Raw genomic sequence first — 19,972 nt, 5'->3', positions numbered from 1 at the left:
TAGGTGTGGCGCCACTTAGACAAAAGAAGAATTTGAAGAGTCTGGTGATTTGGCTCAATTTTAGTTTGAAACTAAAAATCAAGTGGGTTTCTGGAGACAATTTCAAAGAACGTAAATAACCTCAAAAGGAACCATCAAAAATGTTAATCTCCAAGACGCGGACTTTAACTGTGTTATACAAACGATGAAAATGTAAACTTTTCAAAGTCATATTTTGTCATATACAGGGATAAAGCCACTGTTTGTGCCTGTAGCAGGGGGCTGGGCGGGGAGTTATTTTTTTTTTTTAAGGGAAAAAGGCTAAGTTTCCGTGGCCCTCTTAACAGAAACTGAGCCCCATTAAATGAAGCTAAACCCCTAGAATGGCTCATTGCAGAAAAACAGTTGTGGCTCTCCAAGTGCCAAATCCTGGCATCTTTCAAAAATCATTTCGTGTGCTCTTTTCTTTGAGCCTAACCCCTCAAAAATATTTTAGTTTGAAATTAATACTGGGCCGGAACCTGTTTCCTTGGCAACCGACTCATATTTTTAAATGCAGTAATAGATATACACAAGAATGTCTTAGAGAGGGAGACGCATGCCAAGTGGGAACCCTGTAGTTTTGTGCCCTCTCCCACAGAACTTGAACTGGCTTTAGATGTTTTGTTATTTTTTTTTTTTTAAATGTGGTCTTCTAGCTCCATATCAGCTCCATTTGCAAGCATACTGAGGCTTGCTCAAGACAGCCCTTCTCTTCCCTTTGTTCTCAGTTCGTTCTAAATTAAGGTCTCGCTACAATGCGCTCTAGAATGCATGGCAAGGTTTGTGGAGAGAGGTATACTTTCATTCTCCTGTGCTCCTCACCTGTGCCTCTGAAACAAAAGCTGTTTCAGAAATTCTCCTGCTTCTAACTCCCTCAGCCCTCCATGGTAACCTCCCAGCTCAGGGTAGGGCTGGACCCAAACCCAAGCCTTCCTTCCCCTTGACATGTGCACCCGGAGCCCTCATGGGAGTGTCTCTGTAGCTGTTGCCAGACCTGAAGCCTCTGGGGGACTGCTCCCAGGTGAAGAAATTTGAGATTCGGAGCTGGATATGTAAATAGTTGTTTGTTTCTAGCAAGTCTTTTTCATTTCCTACAGCATGATCTGCATGGTCAAATCTCTTATGGGTTAAAGAGTGGCTGTTGTTCATTGTTGTTGTGTTTTGAGGCCAAATAAATCATCGTCTTTGGAATCATTCTGTGGCTCAGTTATATTAGAACATGATTCATCTAGTGATTCTGTCCCTGGGCTTGCCATAGACTAGTTCTCTTTCTGCAACACCTTTCCTGCCCCCCCCACCCCCACTCCCACCCCCCACCCCCAATCTGCTTGGAAGCCATTTTGCTTCTTGCCCAGGTCTTGAAATGACTGAGTGCCTTTTGAACATATCTATGAGATTGCAGACCACAGGGAAATGTCAGAAACCTGATTCAGTGTGGACATTTATTTTCAGACCAGCATCATTAACGATTGCAGAAGCATGGGACCCATTGTCACTCGCTCTTGGACAAATAGTGAGCTCACCGTTTAGAGTTAAAACACTTGCTGTGCAGAAAGATCCGAACAGAATGCCTTCCATCTTGATAGGCCAGCACAGATCAATCATTTCCAGTGAAGTTGCATCTTAACTGCAAGACCCGATGGATGAACTGCAGTTGTTCTAGCATGAATGGATGCCTGATAGATCTCATGCTCGTATCGTAGACTCTCCATCCTTTTGTTTTCAACCTAAGCATGGCTACCGTCATCTTGTAGCTTTTCATAGCTAATGGTTTTTTTTTTTAATGACATTATTCATTTGTGTTGCTCTTAGTCATGCCTAACAGAATTTCAAATATAATCCACAGAGCCAGAAAACCAAACAAAACTATTGGGAAATACACAGAACCATTATCACCCTAATAAACAGGCGACTGAATGGGAGAATTATTATTTATTGCGTTGTTGTGTGTCGCTTAGTGCGATGTTTGCCAAGACATAAAGCTTTTCTAAACTTACCCATTTACAATTATTATTGGATTTCCTAGATTAGCTGAAATGAGGGAAAATGGTGCTTACCCCTCCGTGTTTAACCGACGAGGTAGGCTTAACTCATTTACACATTTTGGCTGAGGTGCTTGCATTGGGCAGGCCAGAGCAGGCGTGAGAGGAAGAATGTGCAAACGGCTGCTTTGTTCTCACACCGAACGAACGAACGAACGAACGAACGAACGAAATGGGGGAGCGTGTGGTTTCTCTGCCTGAATGATTTATAGTATAAAATTCTCAACTCATGGTTGTCTTTGGGGAATAGAAAAATGTTTTTTCCCAAGCTTTAATTCAGCCGGACTGCAAGGCTTCATCTCCAGCTACTACACTGATGTGACTCTAACTCGGCCTTTTCTGAGGGTCCCCTGTAGCTAGTCTGGTGACCAGGCCACAGCTTAGACTAATAGCCTCTTTATATGTGAGGAGAAAAAAAAATCTAAAAAATAACCTAGCACCTTTCTCTTTATTACTAAATCGTGCTGAGTCAGCCTTCAGTTTCTGGTCCCACATAGCTTGTTCTAACAGCTAACTTCCCCAGGTTAAATAAACACTTGGCATTTACTGAGTACCCACTATCTACCAGCCTTATTCCACGAGCTAGAAACACAATCATCAAGGCGGAGCAGAGCCTGTGTCTCATGATCCCATCTTTACTAGGGCAGGGTAGTCAGTAGGGGAGGGGCAAAAACAAATGTGCGAACAACTAACAAACACAAGAAGGAAGAGCAGCTGGGCACACTGGTACGTGCTCTTAGTTCCAGCACTGGTGACAGACTGTGAGTTCCAGGCTAGCCTGAGCAAGTAACCCTGTCTCAAAAACACACAAAGAAGAAAAGCTAACAGTTAAAAAGCCAGGGTGATGTCTGTAGGGAGTGCCCCCCTTGCAATGGCTGGTTAGGAAGATCTTCCTGGGGCTGTGGCTTTGGAGCAAAGACCTGCAAGGTAACAAACGACCAAGCCACGCAAGGACCTGGTGGGGTCGTGTGCAGCGAGTGTGTAAACACAAGTTGTAGCCCCATCTTTCTCTGTGGACCCTTCTGCCTGTTGAAGCCAGGCTTCGTAGCTTCATGGTTGCCCCTGCCTTAGAAAAGCTCATGCTGTGAGAAGGCCACCCAGGGCCCTGTGGCTGGTTTCAACCTGTCAGACACTAGATATGGGTGCCTCTGACCCCAGAAGCGCCTTGAATCTATCTGGGAGGGTGAATGACACTCTTGGCATTGCATCCCCAGGAATGGCGCAATCCTGGCAGAGACCCAACATCAACTCAGTAATGGCCTCTTGGAGCAAGGAATGTTCTAGAAAGTATCTTGTTTTGCTTTTCATAAGGACTCTGGGATTTAAACTCATACCAAACCCCTGAGACTTCCATTTCATTTTCACCCCCCAAAAGACAAAATGGAGGAAAGGTCTACATGTCAACTGGTCAATAAACAATCTTTGTCTTGGGGCTGGGGATTTAGCTCAGTGGTAGAGCGCTTGCCTAGGAAGCGCAAGGCCCTGGGTTCGGTCCCCAGCTCCGAAAAAAAGAACCAAAAAAAAAAAAAAAAAAAAACAATCTTTGTCTTGAAATACCTAAAGCACGTCGTGGGCTCTGTCGTGGCTTTATGGATGTAACTGTTTTCTCTGTTATACTAATAGGCTGAGAAAGGTCTTACGAGCCAGCGTGCTTCCATCCCTGCAGGGTTAGTGTGGTGATGAGGATCAGAGAGCAGAGATGAACTGCTGTACGAGTTAAACACCACATGGTTCTTAAACGCCTTCTGAACTTTCTAGAAGCACGTTCTTGAACAGAGCCTTAACTCAGCAGGTCATTTAGTACAACAGAGGTGGTCTGACTGGTTTCTCATGCCTCACTGGTTTTGTGGAGCAGCCTACCACAGGACAACCTTGTTCTAGTTGTTGGTCGTAGAGATTGCCTGTCACGGGTGGCAGGAAGAGGTGCTTCGGCCATTCGGTTCCCATCTCGGTATATTTGTTGAGCATTCTCTAGAGAACTAACAGTTTTCAGCCAGGCAGAATGGAGGATGACAGGGTCCCCCTGAGGCTCAGTTCAGGTTCCCACGGAAGGCTAGATAATGACATGAACAGGCACAACTGTGTGTATCATTCCTGGTACAGAAGGAAATTCTTTGTTACTGAAGTCCACTCTTCTGTTTGCAGGCAGCTCAGCCAATGTCAAGGAGAGGCCTTTGCTTGGGCTCCGTCCTTTCTCTCACCACCTTGCTAAGAAGAGTTGGCTCTTAATAAGCCACCGTATGCCTGTCTGCCCTTTTCCAAGCTGGTCTGCCTACATTGCCAAGTGACCTTAATAATGCCTGCCACGTTTAAATTCACGAGCAGATGTTAGGTTGAGAAGCCCCTGAATGCAAAAATTTGAATTTGTGGTGCAGGCAAATGCTCTTGACTTCTCAGGGTGCATAGCTGACAGTGGGGGCGGGGGTGGGGACATTGGGGGAAGGCCTGGCTCCTGACAGGTCTGTAGAAAGCTCTCAGGGCAGCAGGTAAGTTGAACCCAGTTGCTAAATCACTTACCTTTGTTAGGTGATCCCCACATGTCACTGCTGTGGCCTAAAACATCTCAGTGACCACGAAACTGTTTGGGTCTTGCGCATCTTTCTGCATTTTTTCATTTAATGGCTACTTTTCTGCTGCTGCTGCTCTTTCCGCTCAGGGTTGGAGATTGGGATTTGTGTCCACTCTCACTGTGCTAGGCCTGCAGAGGGAGTTTGTTTTCTAGAACTGCTTTGTTTTTACAAAATGCCAGTATAAATACTTTGGGTGTGTATGTATGTAGGGGGGGGGGGACTTCCGTCATGTGCTTTACATAAGAAAACGGTATCTTCTTTACCCTTGCTCAGTGCTACCAAATGGATATTTGGAAATTTCTTTTCCTTCTGCACAGTAAAATCCCTCACCAGGTCTGAGGCCTCGCTCTAATTAAGGCCTCACTGTGCCGCCCTTCTCCCCACCACTGAGCTGGCCGAGGAGTGCCTGCCTGAGGGCCTTACAAGCCAGTGAGATGAGAGAACAAAAGCCACCAGCCGAGAACGTGGTTAAATCCGAGAAGGGCCCTGCCCTCGTAATCCTCACCCCACCCCCTTTTTCTTTATTTCTATGACTGAGAAAGGGGAAAGGAGGGTTTGGGGTTTTTTTGTTTTTTGTTTTTTGTTTTTTTTCTTTAAGTAGGGACAGGGAGTAACTTCAGAGCATGCAGGGTATTGGAAAATTCACATGCAGAGAACAGGAGTGTCATCTGGGAAGTGAAATGGGGTGGAGGCAGACAGAGAGGACAATACAAAGGCAGGTTGGAGTGCAGAGAATCAGAAAATGGGAAGAAAGGGAGCAGTCAGCAGTCAGCGAAGAGCAAATGGAGAGGCTGCTTGCCTTTGAAGCCGGGGGTACAGGGTACAAGGGAAAAGTGGAGAGGGCTTGCTGTAGAGAAGTCTTGGAGAGCCCTCAAGTGTAGGCCAGCTGCAAAGAGAGAGTCCTAAGCCACTCTGGTGGTCTTGAGATTTTTGACAGTGTTCGCTTGATCCACATTGCCTATTGGGCAGCAACCATTGATGGATCTTCTCAGGAGCCTTATAACATCTCCCTATTGGGATCCATGAGGAACTTTGTATCTGAGGTGTCCTGGAAAGTTTATTTAAGCTGGGCATGGTACCATACACCTTTAATCGCCACACTCCAGAGATGAAGACAGAGCTCTGAAAGTTCAAGGCCAGTCTAGTCTACATAGTGCATTGCAGGCCAGCAGGGTTATAGAGACCCTGTTTCAAAAAACAAAGGCTCGATTCTTCATGCTAAGAATGCCAGAGAAGACCTCCCCCACTGTCCTATTAGATCTCCACCAGTGTTTAAACAAGATGCAAAAGTGTTTAGTTTGTGCTGTGCCCAAGTACTGTTGGAGCTACAGGGCAGAGACTGGAGGTTTACCTGTAAGGTTTGGGAGAAGGACAGACAAAGGGACCAGTGACCCAAGGGCAGCATAGACTTTATTTGGGAAAAGATGTGGAAGGATATAATCCTAGGACAGAAAAGGGGAAGGGGATGGAAAATGTCCCTTTTCTGGCCCCAGGGGCCGGACAGTGCTTAAGGTAGCCAAAGGAATAAGGTGAACAATGGGTTAAAGAATGTCTATGAGCAGGCTGGAGAGATGGCTCAGCGGTTAAGAGCACTGACTGTTCTTCCAGAGGTCCTGAGTTCAAATCCCAGCAACCACATGGTGGCTCACAACCATCTGTAATGAGATCTGATGCCCTCTTCTGGTGTGTCTGAGGACAGCTACAGTGTACCTATAAACATAAAATAAATAAATTTTAAAAGAATGTCTATGAGCAATAAATAAACTTTTCCACAAGCCTTTACTAAGGGGTGGTAGGTTAGGGAGGGCAAGAATCTAGAGATACGAGTTACTTTAGTTCTAAGAATTGTTGATTTTTTAACCAAAGTAGGGTCTTTATAAAATGGTGTAACCATGGCTAATAGTAGCCCAAAATGCCTGCTGTAAGCTGCAGGTCCAAGAAATTCTCTCTCCTAAATCCATGCTTCTCTGCACTTGGTTCCCTCAAAGCCTGCCTCCTCCTCCCCCCTTCCCCCTCCTCTTCCTCTCTCCTTCCTCTCTGCCTCCCTCCCTCTTCTGTGTGGTTTGTACTCCTTGACCATCCCCAGAGGATATTCTGCCTGAATTGCTCAGTCTGCAGAAGAACCAGGACAGGGGGGCATGGTAACACTTAATATGTTCTTTCTTGCTTGCCTCTTACAGAAATTCAAACCAGACTCACTTGCCCCAGGCATGGCTCTTTTTCTCTCACTGAAGGACCTGGCCTGAGAAGTTGTTCCTTCTGGAGGTCATCTGGGGAGTCAACTGCAGACTCATGCTTAATTCCTGGTTTAGTTCCCTTCCACCAAACCAACTGCTTTCAGTTGCAGGGAAACTTAGCTGGCTTTTAGAAATAAAAGATCAGACAGAAAGTGGCTGAGGCCTTTTTTCTTTTAATGCAAAATAAAAAAATTTTAGTAGGAATATGGGGTAGGGTGTTTGCCTAGCATACGTAAGGCCTTGGGTTCAGACCTCAGCAATGCCAAAATAAGAAAATAAAACTTCAACAAACTGAGTTTAAAGATGGTGTTGACTTTGCTGGCGTTCACTAAAGATCTGTGACTCAGGCAGCCCCTGATCTATAAAAACCATGGGCTGCGTTGGACCTGGAAGAGGAGCCAGATTGTACAGGGCAGCTTGAGCGAGAACAGAGAGGTTCACGTTGGGCTTCTTCAGGTTTCTTCCCTTGTGAGGGTTAAAGCAGAGGGACTTCCTTATCTGGCCACCAGAGCTGGCCTACTTCAGGACGATCTACTGATTTCTCAGAAGGTCAAGCACTAACCTTAATTCCGGTTTAGTATTTGGGACCTTAGTGAGAGGGACTCCGTTGTGGTTCACCTATTGGGATCGGAAGTGTCCCAGAGCTTTTATCTAAGCTGGGCATGGCACGATACACCTTTAATGCCAACACTCCAGAGGCAGCCAAAGTCAGAGCTCTGGAAGTTCAAGGCCAGTCTAGTCTACACAGTGCGTTGCAGGCCAGCAGGGCTCTAGTGACCCTGTCTCAGAAATATAAAACAACAAAACCAGCGAGTGGAAGCAAAGCTGAGGGTCTTGTGGGTTTCCACAGATTTTTGTATCAATGAAAGAAAATATGAAATGCAATGTTAACTATAATAACTACAATAGGTACGGCTGTGACTGTGCCCTTCACCATTATGGGCAATGGCATTTGAATTTCATATGGTTTCTTATCATATAATGTTCTTCCTTTTGACACTCCACCCAGTCACTTAAAAATGCAAACCTTGGGCTGGAGAGACGGCTCAGCAGATTAAGAGAAAACAATGCTTTTGCAAAGGACCCAAGTTGGATTCTCAGAATCCATCTTGCTCACAGCTGTCTGTCGCTCTAAGTCCAGAGGATCCAATGCCTCTGGCCTCCTCAGGCACCTGTGCTGTGTGCACACACCCCACACAGACACATATTATGAATACACATAAGTTTAAAACTATTTTAAGCTGAAAAATATAAAGCTATTTTTAGGCCATATAAAAGTAGGTCACAGGTTAGATTTATATTTGAAGATTGATCCTTCCTTTCTTCCTTCCTTTCTTCCTTCCTTCCTTCCTTTCTTCCCTTCCTCTCTTATTGAAACAGGGTCTCCCTTTGAAGCCCAGGCTGGATTTAAACTCATGGTCCTCCTGCCGTAGTTAACAGAGTACTGGGATGACAGGCATAGATGACGATTCTATTTTGTAAATTATAATCTGTTCTGGGAACCCATTGGCCAGATTGAGTCAATACGTTTTGTTTAATTTCTAATAATATTTTTAAAAACTGTGTGCGTGCGTGTGTGTGTGTGTGTGTGTGTGTGTGTGTGTGTGTGTGCATGTATATGCATGGCATGCATGTGGAGATCAGAGGATAAGCTGTAGGGGTCTGGGAATCAGATGAAGACCATCAGACTTGGCAGTACATATCGTCACCCACCGAGCCATTCCACTGGCCCTGTTTCAGGAAATATTTTCTATTTAGTGTTGTCTTCTAATTTTATTCCTTTTTCTTAGAAAGCTAAGATCTGCAGACTGTGAAATAGCTAGAGCCTTACTGTTTTACACCAACCATTTTAATCTCTTATCTACACGCAGCGAACCTTTTAGTACAATTTAATGTTTGTAGACACACTGTATGTTTCCCTATTTGATATCACAGCACAAACATTTTATACCATTTGAAAGTCCTTCACAAGCTTAACCTTTTCAAACTTTACTAGGAAAATCTTGAACGTATGTAGAAGCAAAAAGGCTTCATGCACATCCCCCTTCCTCCACTCCAGTTCTTTTGTTATTTCAAAGGAAATCCCACAGCTAGCTCAGGCTGTCCTGGAACTCTCTCTGTAGACCATCCTGGCTTCGAACTCAGAGATCTGCCTGCCGCTGCCTCCGAAGTCCTGAAACTAAAGGCCTGCACCACTAAGCCCGGCTTTCATGCCTCAATTTTTTTTTTTTTTTAATCTCTGACTCTTGAGCCCAGTTCTCTAAAAGAGATAGACTCTAAGAGAAAAAAAAAAGGTCTTAGAAAAGAAATACTGAACTACACAGGGCTAAAAGGATAATGTCTGCAACTTTGGAAAGTTCAGGAAGGGGAAATGTGGAGAGGGAGAGAAGCAGGGAAAGGCCCACCACCACCCTTTTAGTTCTTCTCCAAGCTTGAAATATTTCTTTTTTTTTTTTAAAGGCTTTAAACTGTAGATTATTGAAACTATATATAGCCTCGGGGCCAAACCCGAGTGCCAAATGCCATCGAGTCTCATGGGCAACATATGAATTTGTCCAATTAGGTTATTAAACCAGCACAACTCTAAGTATCACATAGACCATCTCATAGGACACTGAATTTCATGCACTCCACACACTCCCCTTGTCTTTGATCCCTGCTGCCTTGTAGAGGACACCTTGTGTGGGTTTGAAAGGGCAACGTTTTAGTCTTTTTAGCTGCTATCTTGGTGTCCTGTGAAGAAAGGGGAACTGTCAGTGTTAAGCTGCCCCCTAATCTTAATCAGAAAGCACATGCAGTATAACAGAAACGTGGGAATGAAACGAAATGAGACACAAAACAAAGACAGCTTCCTGGGCAGGGCCTAGGAGCTGTGGATCAAAGATGAGCAAGGAGACAGACTTTTAAGGAGATTTGAAGTCTTAGACTCTCTTTTTGTCCTTTTTTAATGAATTGAAATGGAAATTATTACAAAGAAGACACCACACGTAGTTGTTTCGGAAAAGAAAATCGTGAAGGAAACCTTTACAGAAAAAAGAGCATACTTATGATAAGACGGGATGTTTCTGGAAATTTCCAGATAGCTCCCCCATCCTCAGAAGGATGACTGAGAGAGTCCAGTTATGAGGAAGGGTGGAAATTTTTGAAGGACTGGTTTATTACATAAGATTCAGGCCATTGCTATGATAGTTTAGTTATTAAAACAATGTGAGGAAATACTGCTTGCTTCCAGAGAAATATTTGGCTCCAATAAGAAAAAGCAAAACAAAGCAAACAAACAAACAACAAAAAAAATGCAACTGTTTGTGAATGCCCTGCTGGCGGTGAGGGCATTCCACATGCTAAGACTCTTAAAGCCAGAGCCAAATTTCACTAGTCACAAGTTGTTGACAGGATCTGATCAGGACACCTCCTGGAACACCCTGGAGTCAGACTTAGGTCATAGGTCCCAAGTGACCCTAGGTGATCACCCATGGAAAACCACTATAAACAAGAGAGGCCCTAACTCAGAATAGTTGACCTTCAATCCTCACACCTGCGTGAAATTAGAGAGCAAGTGTTTCACATGTATTATTTAATTCAATTTAAAAACCACCTAGGAGGTAGACATTAATACTAAAACATACTGCACGTTAGACACCAGAGCTGAAGGTCAGAGAAGTGGCCTTATATAACGGCAAACCCAGGCTGTCAGCACAGGACTGCAGAATCCAAAAGGCCAACCAGCCTTGCCCGCCACCTCCCCAGCAGTCCCAGGGAATCAGCGACAGCAATACAGCTTACAGACTTCCCGATCTATGGGCACTAGTTTTAAAATCATTCCCAGCCTCAATGGAAACATACAAACATGCAATTAGACCAGGAGCTTCTTTGGTTTTGTTTTTTAAGGTTGGTATCCGCCATTGCCAGCAAGTTAGCTCAGGCTTTGTGGAAGTTCTCCCTGGCAGTTATGTAGACAAAAACAGTTCACGCTCCTTTTTTTTTTTAAAGGGGAAAATGAATCATTACTTAATAAATGCAGTTTAGTGGAGGTAATCTGTGAACACTGGCCTATGGAGCGAGAGAATAAAAGCGTGCTTGGCATTGAGAAGGTCGGGAACTGCTCTTTACATGTGTATGCACGTTGCCCAACCTGTCAGCCTTCACAAATGGTGTCTGCATTTTTAAATGACACCATTTTTTCCTGCATCGTTTAAGGGACTCTACTTTGCATATAGTATTAAAATCTACTCAACTCACCAAAAAATGATCATATTCTTAATGCTTGGTCAGGAACTGGAGTGCATAAATGGCAAGCAACCATATTCCAGGAAAATACCCCTTTTCAAAACCTTAATGTTTCGCCTGGGAGCGAGTCTTTTCCAAAGGACAAAAAATTAAAAAAAAAAATTTAAAAATCGAAGACTCAATGCTGGATGGCTCAAAACAAACACCTGCATTTAGGTGTGCATGAGGCAGTAGGTGCCACATTGCGAATCTGTGTAGGAAGGATGCCAGCGGACAGTCGGTGGCTTTTTATTTTATTTTATTGCATGAGACAGTTAGTTCTTATACCATGGTGGGAAATAATCCAGGCGTCCCCTGACAGCCATGGGAAAGCACAGGTGACACCCTGATCCTGAGAACTTGATGCCCTTAAAACTGCATAGGGCTCGAATGTACGAGGCCCGCGCTGGGTGCAGGGCCTGTTCTGTGGCTGCGCAGCCCTGTGCGAGCCTGGCTCTGCAGCGGTGGCGCCGGCTGTGCTGAAGCTTTGCGGCCCGCAGCGCCCCTGAAGCCTGCGCGTCGGCGGGCGCCCGAGGTCTAGCGACCGTCGGGCCTGCACTGCACCAGTGGCGGACCAGGGCGTCCGGGCCCAGCCGCCGGCGTCCATTTTCTGGGCGGCGCTGCGGCCGGACTCGCAGGTCCGGAAGCGCCATGGACCCCGCGGGAAGCGCGCGGGCGGCGGAGCGGAGCCCCGTAAGTGCGCCGGGGCCTGCGCGTCTCCAAAGCGTGGGGGTGGGGAGGCAGGAGCCGGTGGGCAGCGCTGCAGCCTTCCCCGGACGCGCAGCGGAGCTTACGGAGCAGTCGGCGCCCGCAGGTGCCCGCGTCCCGCCCCACCAGGCTCGGCTGCAGGGGGGCAGCGGGGAGTGACGCGTACCTGGGGCTCGGGACTGTCGTACCTCCCCTCCCCTGAAGCACAAACCCGAGCTGCTTCCTGACCCTACCGGATCGCGTTGAGATTCTAGTGCGACACCAAGCCCCTGGAATTGAACCGGACGTTCAAAGGCAGGGCCCTGCCCCCAGGGGTTGCAGCCTCGGCCTCCAGCTCCTACTGCAGCGGTCTGTCTGTTGGGACAATTCAACAGTCAGCCTTTAGACACTTCTTTGCAGGTCAGCTGATAAATAACCTGAGATTTTAATCTATCTGCGCTTCCACTTTATTAACTCCTGCTTTGCGGTGGGTAAGTGCCTGATTCCTATTCTGGATGTTGGGCCTGATTGAAAAACCCATGTAATGATCTATTCTAAATGATAAACGTTTGTGTAGTATATGCCTATTTGAAAGGTTAAAGGCCATTCTCCTAATTGGGGAGCTAAAGTGCTTGCTCTGGTTCTCACGGCTGGAAAGAATAGTTTTGTTGTGGTTTCAGAGAAACTTATAGCGTCTCGCTGTAGCTAAGATCAAAGAGCAGAGTTTGTGTTTTGTGACAGGGTCTGGCTAAGGAGCCTAGAACGTTTAATATGCTAGCAGCCCAGGCTGGTTTCGAACTTGCAACTTGCAGCGGTCGGCTGACTTCGAGAATCATAGGCCTTCTACCAGTGTTTTTCCGAGACCAAGCATTCATTAGTAGAATTCCGTTGATGGGTCACTGCTGAAAATTTTTAAAAGATTAGAATATGTAGTACGATAGGAAGGACTAGAAAAAGTAATCGTTGCGAAGTTTAATGGCGCCTTTGGCTTATGTAACATAATTTGTAATAAAATGGGTCACTGTCAAAAAAAGCCTTTAGGACTCCAATTTCATGTTCTGGGATGCAGATTTTTTGCTCAAATCAATCTTTGTGCTGATGTTAACCTGGGTTTGAGTCCCAGCACTCACTCAGTGTGACCTCCAGCAACAGGTTCACAGCTGTAAAATGGGGAACTGTTCCCTACAGCTGAGGGGTGTTACAGAGATTTACCCATCCACTGAGAGCACTCGGTGCAGTCCCCGATTTACCGAAGGCATCTCTCTCATTTACTTCCCGCAATGACTCTTGCGGCTGAAGTCCTGAATCCTGAATCACTGCGTTTTCATCTTTTCTTAGATCTTGCTGTGGAAGACATGGAGGGCCCAGAACCAAGGATTTCCAAGTGATTTCTGCCAAAGCACAGAAGCTAACTCTGTTAAGGCTGGCATGTTCTAACTGAGGTAACTGAGGGGTCTGTCTTTCCTTAGTCTGCGTGAGAAAAGAAATGGCAGTTTCTGAAAGACTCCTCAAGGTGTCTGAATCCTGAGCTCGACCTGGCCAGGTTTGGGTACTACAAAATTTCCATGACTCCCAAGCAGTCTGTTATTAAGGACACGTGGTGTGCCAGGCCTCTGTGCCGAGGGAGAACTAGCAAACAGAGCTTCAAGGCAGCAGGCTTGGCATGTTAGTTCCGCTGGTAGATGTGCTGATGAGAACTTGTGTGTGTGTGTGTGTGTCTTGATAGCTCTGTGGCTTCCTCAAGTCGTAAGGACCCTAAGCAAGATGGAACCCCAGAGCATTCCACTGAGTTTTGTTGTCACTCGCAGTGGGTTGAGGTCAGGGCAGACGGGCCGCCAGCCTCTCTACTTGCTGTAGAGTGTGCAATCATGAAGAGACATTTTCGGTTCTCATGCAGATGTCTGGACAGCCCAGCACTCTAAGGTGGTAACACTGTACAAGGCGGTGACAGAAACAGCTACGGTTTGCCAAACGGTTGTGTGTCTCTATGTGTGGGGCAGTGTGTTAATAATTTACTCCTCTGAGGGCTGGAGGGAGTGGTTAGGAGCACTGACTGCTCTTCTAGAGGTCCTGAGTTCAATTCCCACAACCACATGGTGAGTCACAGCCATCTGTAATGGGATCCGATGCCCTCTTCTGGTGTGTCAGTTTCCTCCTCTACGGTACTCTGAAGAGTCAAGAAAGAGGAGGATTGAAATGTGCAAACCGTGGCAGGTCGTAGAAGGCTTTGTGGCTAGCTCTTCCTTCATGGGCGCAGTCTTTCAGAGTGCTTTGCTAGAGCCACACCGCTCTCAGTTAAATGCATGTCCTCCAGAAGCCTGCAGTCTAAATTCTACCTAAAGTCAAAAGGCAGAGTTGGTGGGCAAGCCCACAGTCACCGCTCTCCCTAACTGCCACCCCAGCAGCCCCGCAGTGCTGCCTGCCACGGGGTCAGGCCACAGCCAGCGACGTTTCCAAGTTCTTGCTTTGCAATTCGAACTTTAATTCTTGTCCACTTCTAACATCTACTAATCGTATAATTTCAGTTGATACACGATCACGAGGCCTCTGGATTCATATATCATGTTATTGGACTTCTCTGAGGTTCTCGGGTATTCAAGATGTTTATGCTTTTATAATTGTATTAGTCATGTCGCGTCTTTAAGGGGGGAATTATTTGTTCAGCTGTCAGCGATTTGCTGTTAGTAATCAACAGAAGGATGCTGGAGACCGACTTACGTCATTTTCGTTTTCAAAATGAAATCTAACTTTAAATTGGCCATTTTTCCATTCCTGTCACTTGCAATTGAGACCTTTTTAAAAAAAAAATGTATGTACATAACCCATAGCTGGGGGTGGGAGAGGAAGCAGTTTGACAAGAGAAGTTTTTGATTCAAAGCAATTTCTTAGCTTTTAGTCCAGCTGACTTTGGCCTTCTAAAATAGAGCAGTTGAAGAAACACAAGCACTTCTTCGTGATTTATGGGATGGAAAGCCAAATGGTAAACCTGGGAATTGCGTTAAAGGCTAGAAATCAGATTACGGGACCTGGCTGCCACTTGTTACAACATAAGTCTCATAGGAAAACAAAAGAGACACGGACCTGCACACGGGCTTGGGAACTTTGTGAAGTTCTGTAAATGTTAGGCGGCAAATGTTTATCAAGTGGCCATCACAAGTATGACCCCACTAAAGGGGCTAGAGAATTCAACCGAAAAACAACGGGAACTTCCTCCTCAGACGGTCGATAGAGCTTGAAAAGGCGAACAAGAAACACACACACACACACACACACACACACACACACGCAGAGAGAGAGAGAGAGAGAGAGAGAGAGAGGCAGAGAGAGAGAGCCAGAGACAGACAGAGACAGAGAGCAAGAGAGAGAGAGAGAGAGAGAGAGAGAGAGAGAGAGACCCCGCCCTCCTGTCCTCCTGTGTGTGTGTGTGTGTGTGTGTGTGTGTGTGTGTGTGTGTGTGTGTGTGTCCAGGCAGTAAATGTAAAAAGAAGTCTTTGGTAATTGGAGGAGGCTTTTGCAGTAGGAGTAGAGAAAGACAGAAAGCTCAGCGTGTGATCCATGAAAAGCATCAAGTCCAATTGAGTTAGAACTGGTCTATACAGGCGTCCAGGGTGAAATGGAACTGGAGAATATTTGTTGCTGAACAATAATGGTCTTGAATGCCAACTAGGAAATTGGAATGTGTTAATCAATGGTGTCATTAAGGCTCTCTGAACAAGGAAATGTCATGGCCCTGCCTGAGGAGCCTGTCCGTGTGCATAGCTTAGAGGAGGTTAGGAGGAGAGGCAATAAGAAAGAAGGCTGCGCAGTCCTCTAAGGAAAGGGGCAGGCCCAGAGATGGTGCTCTCACGGGGTAGCAAGTGGGGAAATGAGAAAAATGGCAGGCAGCTGTCTTGCTGGAGAAAGAGTACGGGATGCTGCTAGCATAGCATTCTCAGAGCCCTGGTGCCTTGGGGACCCTGGGGCACTGAGGGTAAAGCACTGAAGCCGCCATCTTTCATCTGGACCCCTTAGGAAGGGGAAGGCCAGATCGGGAGCTATGGGTATACGGAAAAGATGAAGAGGTTTCCCATTAGAGTATAGGAAGAATGTGGTTGAGTATTGAGCCTTTTAAGAAAAGAAATGACCAGGGAGACAGAAAGAACCCTGTAAGGAGAGCAAAAAGCCTCAGAGGAGTATGCTTCCAGAAGCCTCTAGAACAAAGCTTTCCTCTGATAGGAGGGATGGGTCCAAGAACACGAGACTGACAAGGGGTGCATTATGTGTTTGGGGGGCATTTTCCTTTGCAAGGTAATGTGATATGCACAATGAATATTAAGTGGATTCGTTTGCATAAGTTTCTAGCTTGCATAAATCGAGAATAAATCTTGTACAAATCCCTGACCTTAGCATACTCCCAAACACACGTCTCATTACTAAAATTCAGGCTGCTAAATGTGGTTTTGATAGTGGTATTAACATTGTATCAGTGTCAACAACAGATAAATCAGACTCTTTCTTTATTTCTTTTTAATATTTATTTATTATATGTAAGTACACTGTAGCTGTCTTCAGACACACCAGAAGAGGCATCCGATCTCATTACAGATGGTTGTGAGCCACCATGTGGTTGCTAGGATTTGAACTCAGGACCTCTGGAAGAACAGTCAGTGCTCTTAACCACTGAGCCATCTCTCCAGCCCCAGAGAATCTTTCTTCAAAGGATAGATTAAAAACAACCAACCAAACAAACAAAAACCCTTTCTGTTGTTGCAAAAAGTTTCTAAAAGTAACTCAATTCCATTGCCTTTGAGTGTATATCTATTAAATACTGGGTCTATTTTTTGAGCATATGAGCTTGGTACACTGGGATGAGGATGCTAGAGGCAGATAAACCCAGTCTCTCAAACCAGCTGGGCCATTTTCCAGGCTTGTGAAGTGCACAAAGTCCTGCTAAGCTGAGTTTTTCCTTTCTAAGCTCAAATTGGTCTGTTTTGAAACTTTTTTTTTCTTTTTTTCGGAGCTGGGGACTGAACCCAGGGCCTTGCGCTTGCTAGGCAAGCGCTCTACCACTGAGCTAAATCCCCAACCCCTGTTTTGAAACTTTGAGTGATAATTTGATCAGTAGCTACAGTGTGGCAGGCAACTGATAAATGATGCTTCCCTTCCTCTCACAATCTGTCCATTTCTGCTAAGATGCTGCTGCCCGAAGCCTGGTCTCCCAGCCTCATTTTAATGTATTTATTCCAACCATTACACTGTTGTAGCGCGCGCGCGCGCGCGCGCGTGTGTGTGTGTGTGTGTGTGTGTGTGTGTGTGTGTGTGTGTGTGTGTGTTGAAGTGACCAGGAGTTTAGTATGGGCCAAGGCTTTACCAGGGTGGTCTTAGGAGATGGCTGTAGTAGTTAAAAACACTTGCCATTCTTACAGAGGCCTTCTTCCCAGCATCCAATATGGCACCTCACAATGGGCTGTGCCTCCATTTCCAGGGCTCCGGTGCCCTCCCTGGCCTCCACACGCATGCCAGGTGATCAGGAATGGCATCACCCCACCTTCCATTGCTCCCTGCGGTGTAACCACAGCGGCCTTCACTGCTCTGTGTGTTCGTGTGACCCCACAAGCCTTTCGTCAGCTCTGTCAGGATCGTGATTGGTTCCTGAATGTAAGTGAGGGTTTCCTTTCTTACAAATAGATCTCGCTTTCTGCTGAAACATATATCCTCTGGTCCTGCGGTCCCTGACATGACTCAGCCATTTTCTCCACTGCCTCAGCGCTGAATCACACATCTGTTTGATGGACGTGTCACCGTCACATGCTCTGCGTGCTTGCTGAATCACACCTCCCGTTTGTGTCCCCTTCCTCTGGCATAATGGGGTTTCACCTTTGCTTTCGTGGGAAATGACAGGAGAAGAATCTGCTAACGCGGGTGACTGAGCGGAGTTGTCCCAGGGCTGGGCCTTAGCGCCTGCTACCCTTGGGGCCTGTGCTAACTGGGGTGAAGAAAACAACCCTGACCTTCAATTTCTTTTTTCCTACCAAGGTCCAGTGATTAGGGTGTCTCAGCCCCCTTCACCATGAGTTGACTTTTTGCACAGATGTGCGGTCAGTCACCTGGAAGGACACATCCCTTCCTAAACAGAAATAACTTCGGAGTGAATTCTTACCCTGCTTTGGCCTCCATTTAATTTGTCAGCGTTCGTCCTTTTGGTTTTTTTTTTTTTTTTTTTCCTTTTTCTTTTTTTCGGAGCTGGGGACCGAACCCAGGGCCTTGCGCTTCCTAGGCAAGCGTTGGTTTTACATTTTACCAGGAAACTGATTAAAAGGCTTTCTGTTTGTTTTTAAGACTTTTTTCCATTTATTAATTTCTGGCAAAATGCTTTCCACTTCTGTTGAAGAAATACCTGTCGACGTGGTTGTCTTCTTTTATAAATAGGAGTCTTCCTTTTGATCCTAACGGCCGTCTTGCTTTAAAAATAATGTGTTTTTCCCCACGAGGCTCCCTTGCTCGGGAGATAGTAAACGCTCTGGTGGTTACTTACCAGGGTATTCAGCAAAGAAACCCAGTATTGGTGGGAAAAGAAGGTTCTCGGCCAGGAGGGAGAGTGTCTCCAGAAGGTACCCTGCTTGTTTGTAGTGTGCAGGCCCAACCCGGTAGCCATTTTCTGCACTGAGTGTACACAGTGAAGCCCCGCCCATTGTGCAGCCTGTGAGCGTGTTTTCTAAAACGAAAGCACAGGCAGAGACTGGAGCATTCACGTAGCATAACCTGTATTTAGGTTATTTTTAAATAAGTATACTTACAGCACAGTGGTTCTAAACAGCAGACTGTGGGCTTTTGTCGGGGGAGGGGTTTTTTTTTGTTTTGTTTTGTTTTTTTACTTTTTTACCATGTAGATAAACTCTCTCTCGAACATGTGAACGTTTAAATACCCAAATAGTGCCCGAAAAACACATTCTGAGTTTTGTTGTTGTACAGAGATTACCTCTCAGTGTAGCCCAGGCTAGCCTCCAACTCATTTTCCCACCTCAGCCTCCCCAGTGCTGGAGTTACAGGCTTCCAACATCACTTCTGATACATTCTGCTTTAATGAAAGTAATTCCTGAGCGGAATTGGCAAAAACATGCCAAAATGTAGTTCTTTATATTTTTTTCCCACTACCAGCCATTTTTTTTCCTTCTTGTTTTCCTCAGTCTAGACTATTACACATCCATTTGTACGCTGGCCAGAGTTTCTGTGGCCTTTCCATAGTCAAAAAAGCCATGCGCTTGTCTCCTCAGGCCTTCTGGTGTGCTTGTTCAACCACTCTGCAGATTACTCAGGGTTGCCAAGTTCTAGGAGGAAGTGGCTTCCCCAGCCCCAGAGGCCTCAGAGGCCTATGCCACCTTACCTGGCCTCTTTCAGGGATTACTGCTGCTAACGGTGGCTTCACACTGGAAACATAGAGGAGGGATTATGGGAAATGTAGGAGATGGAAATGGATGACTAGGGGAAGTACAAACATCTAAGGCTTGGTCCCGAACCGATGATTCTGCACCTTGACATCCTGTGTCTAGAACTCTGTGGGAAATCATAGCAGATGTGAGGTTGTCAGTTGAAGGTAGAGAGGTGAGAGCAGACTCAGGCAAAAGCACCAGAGTTGTCTCCCAGGAATTCCTGATGTACAGTGACCACTTGGACTATTCTCCAGACCAAGAGGGTCAGCTCTGTGTCTCCATGACACCTCTAGAGAAGAAAGGAGCAGGTTTGCTTTGTGTCTTGGTAGATGTGTCTTCTTGTGCTGTCGCGTTGTCTTGAAGCTCTGACTGCCAGGCTTCTCTGGCTGTCATTTTGTCCTTGTCATATTAGGGAGGGCACAGCGAAGCAGTGGGATGATGTCAACTCAGAGTCCTCTAACACAGTTAGAGCTAAATAAAGTCCTGGGTGTTACCCAGCCATTACCGTCCCCTGTCACAGCACCTGCTCAAGGTGAAGATGGGCCTCTTCCTTTTAAAGGCAGGATGTGGTGATCTGATGGTTCAGTCAGCTCCTGAAGCATTGGGAAACCCCATCCTGAAAACACACAGACAGACGGAAGGGAAGAATTTGTGCTCTGCCTCCAGGATTCATGTTAGGAGTTTCCCTATAGGAGCAAATAGGCTGGAGAACGAGTGCCTCCCAGATACTGTGCACGTGA

At 46.0% G+C, this 19,972-nt stretch overlaps 1 protein-coding gene across 5 annotated transcripts in view; it reads left to right on the top strand.

Moving 5' to 3' along the window:
- Nucleotides 1–11,772: 11,772 nt before the first annotated feature.
- The window catches only part of Zbtb38 (zinc finger and BTB domain containing 38), a 35,343-nt gene continuing 27,143 nt past the window's right edge, over nucleotides 11,773–19,972 (top strand). The window contains 2 exon segments of one of the 5 annotated variants that reach the window (NM_001436514.1): nucleotides 11,773–11,829; nucleotides 13,162–13,265. The gene's annotated coding sequence lies outside the window, so the exon portion shown is untranslated. 5 annotated transcript variants of the gene reach the window in all.

This window comes from Rattus norvegicus, chromosome 8 (assembly GCF_021556685.1).
Source record: "Rattus norvegicus strain SHRSP/BbbUtx chromosome 8, alternate assembly SHRSP_T2T, whole genome shotgun sequence".
NCBI classification, from domain to species: domain Eukaryota; kingdom Metazoa; phylum Chordata; class Mammalia; order Rodentia; family Muridae; genus Rattus; species Rattus norvegicus.
This window is presented reverse-complemented; position numbering and strand designations above follow the sequence as displayed.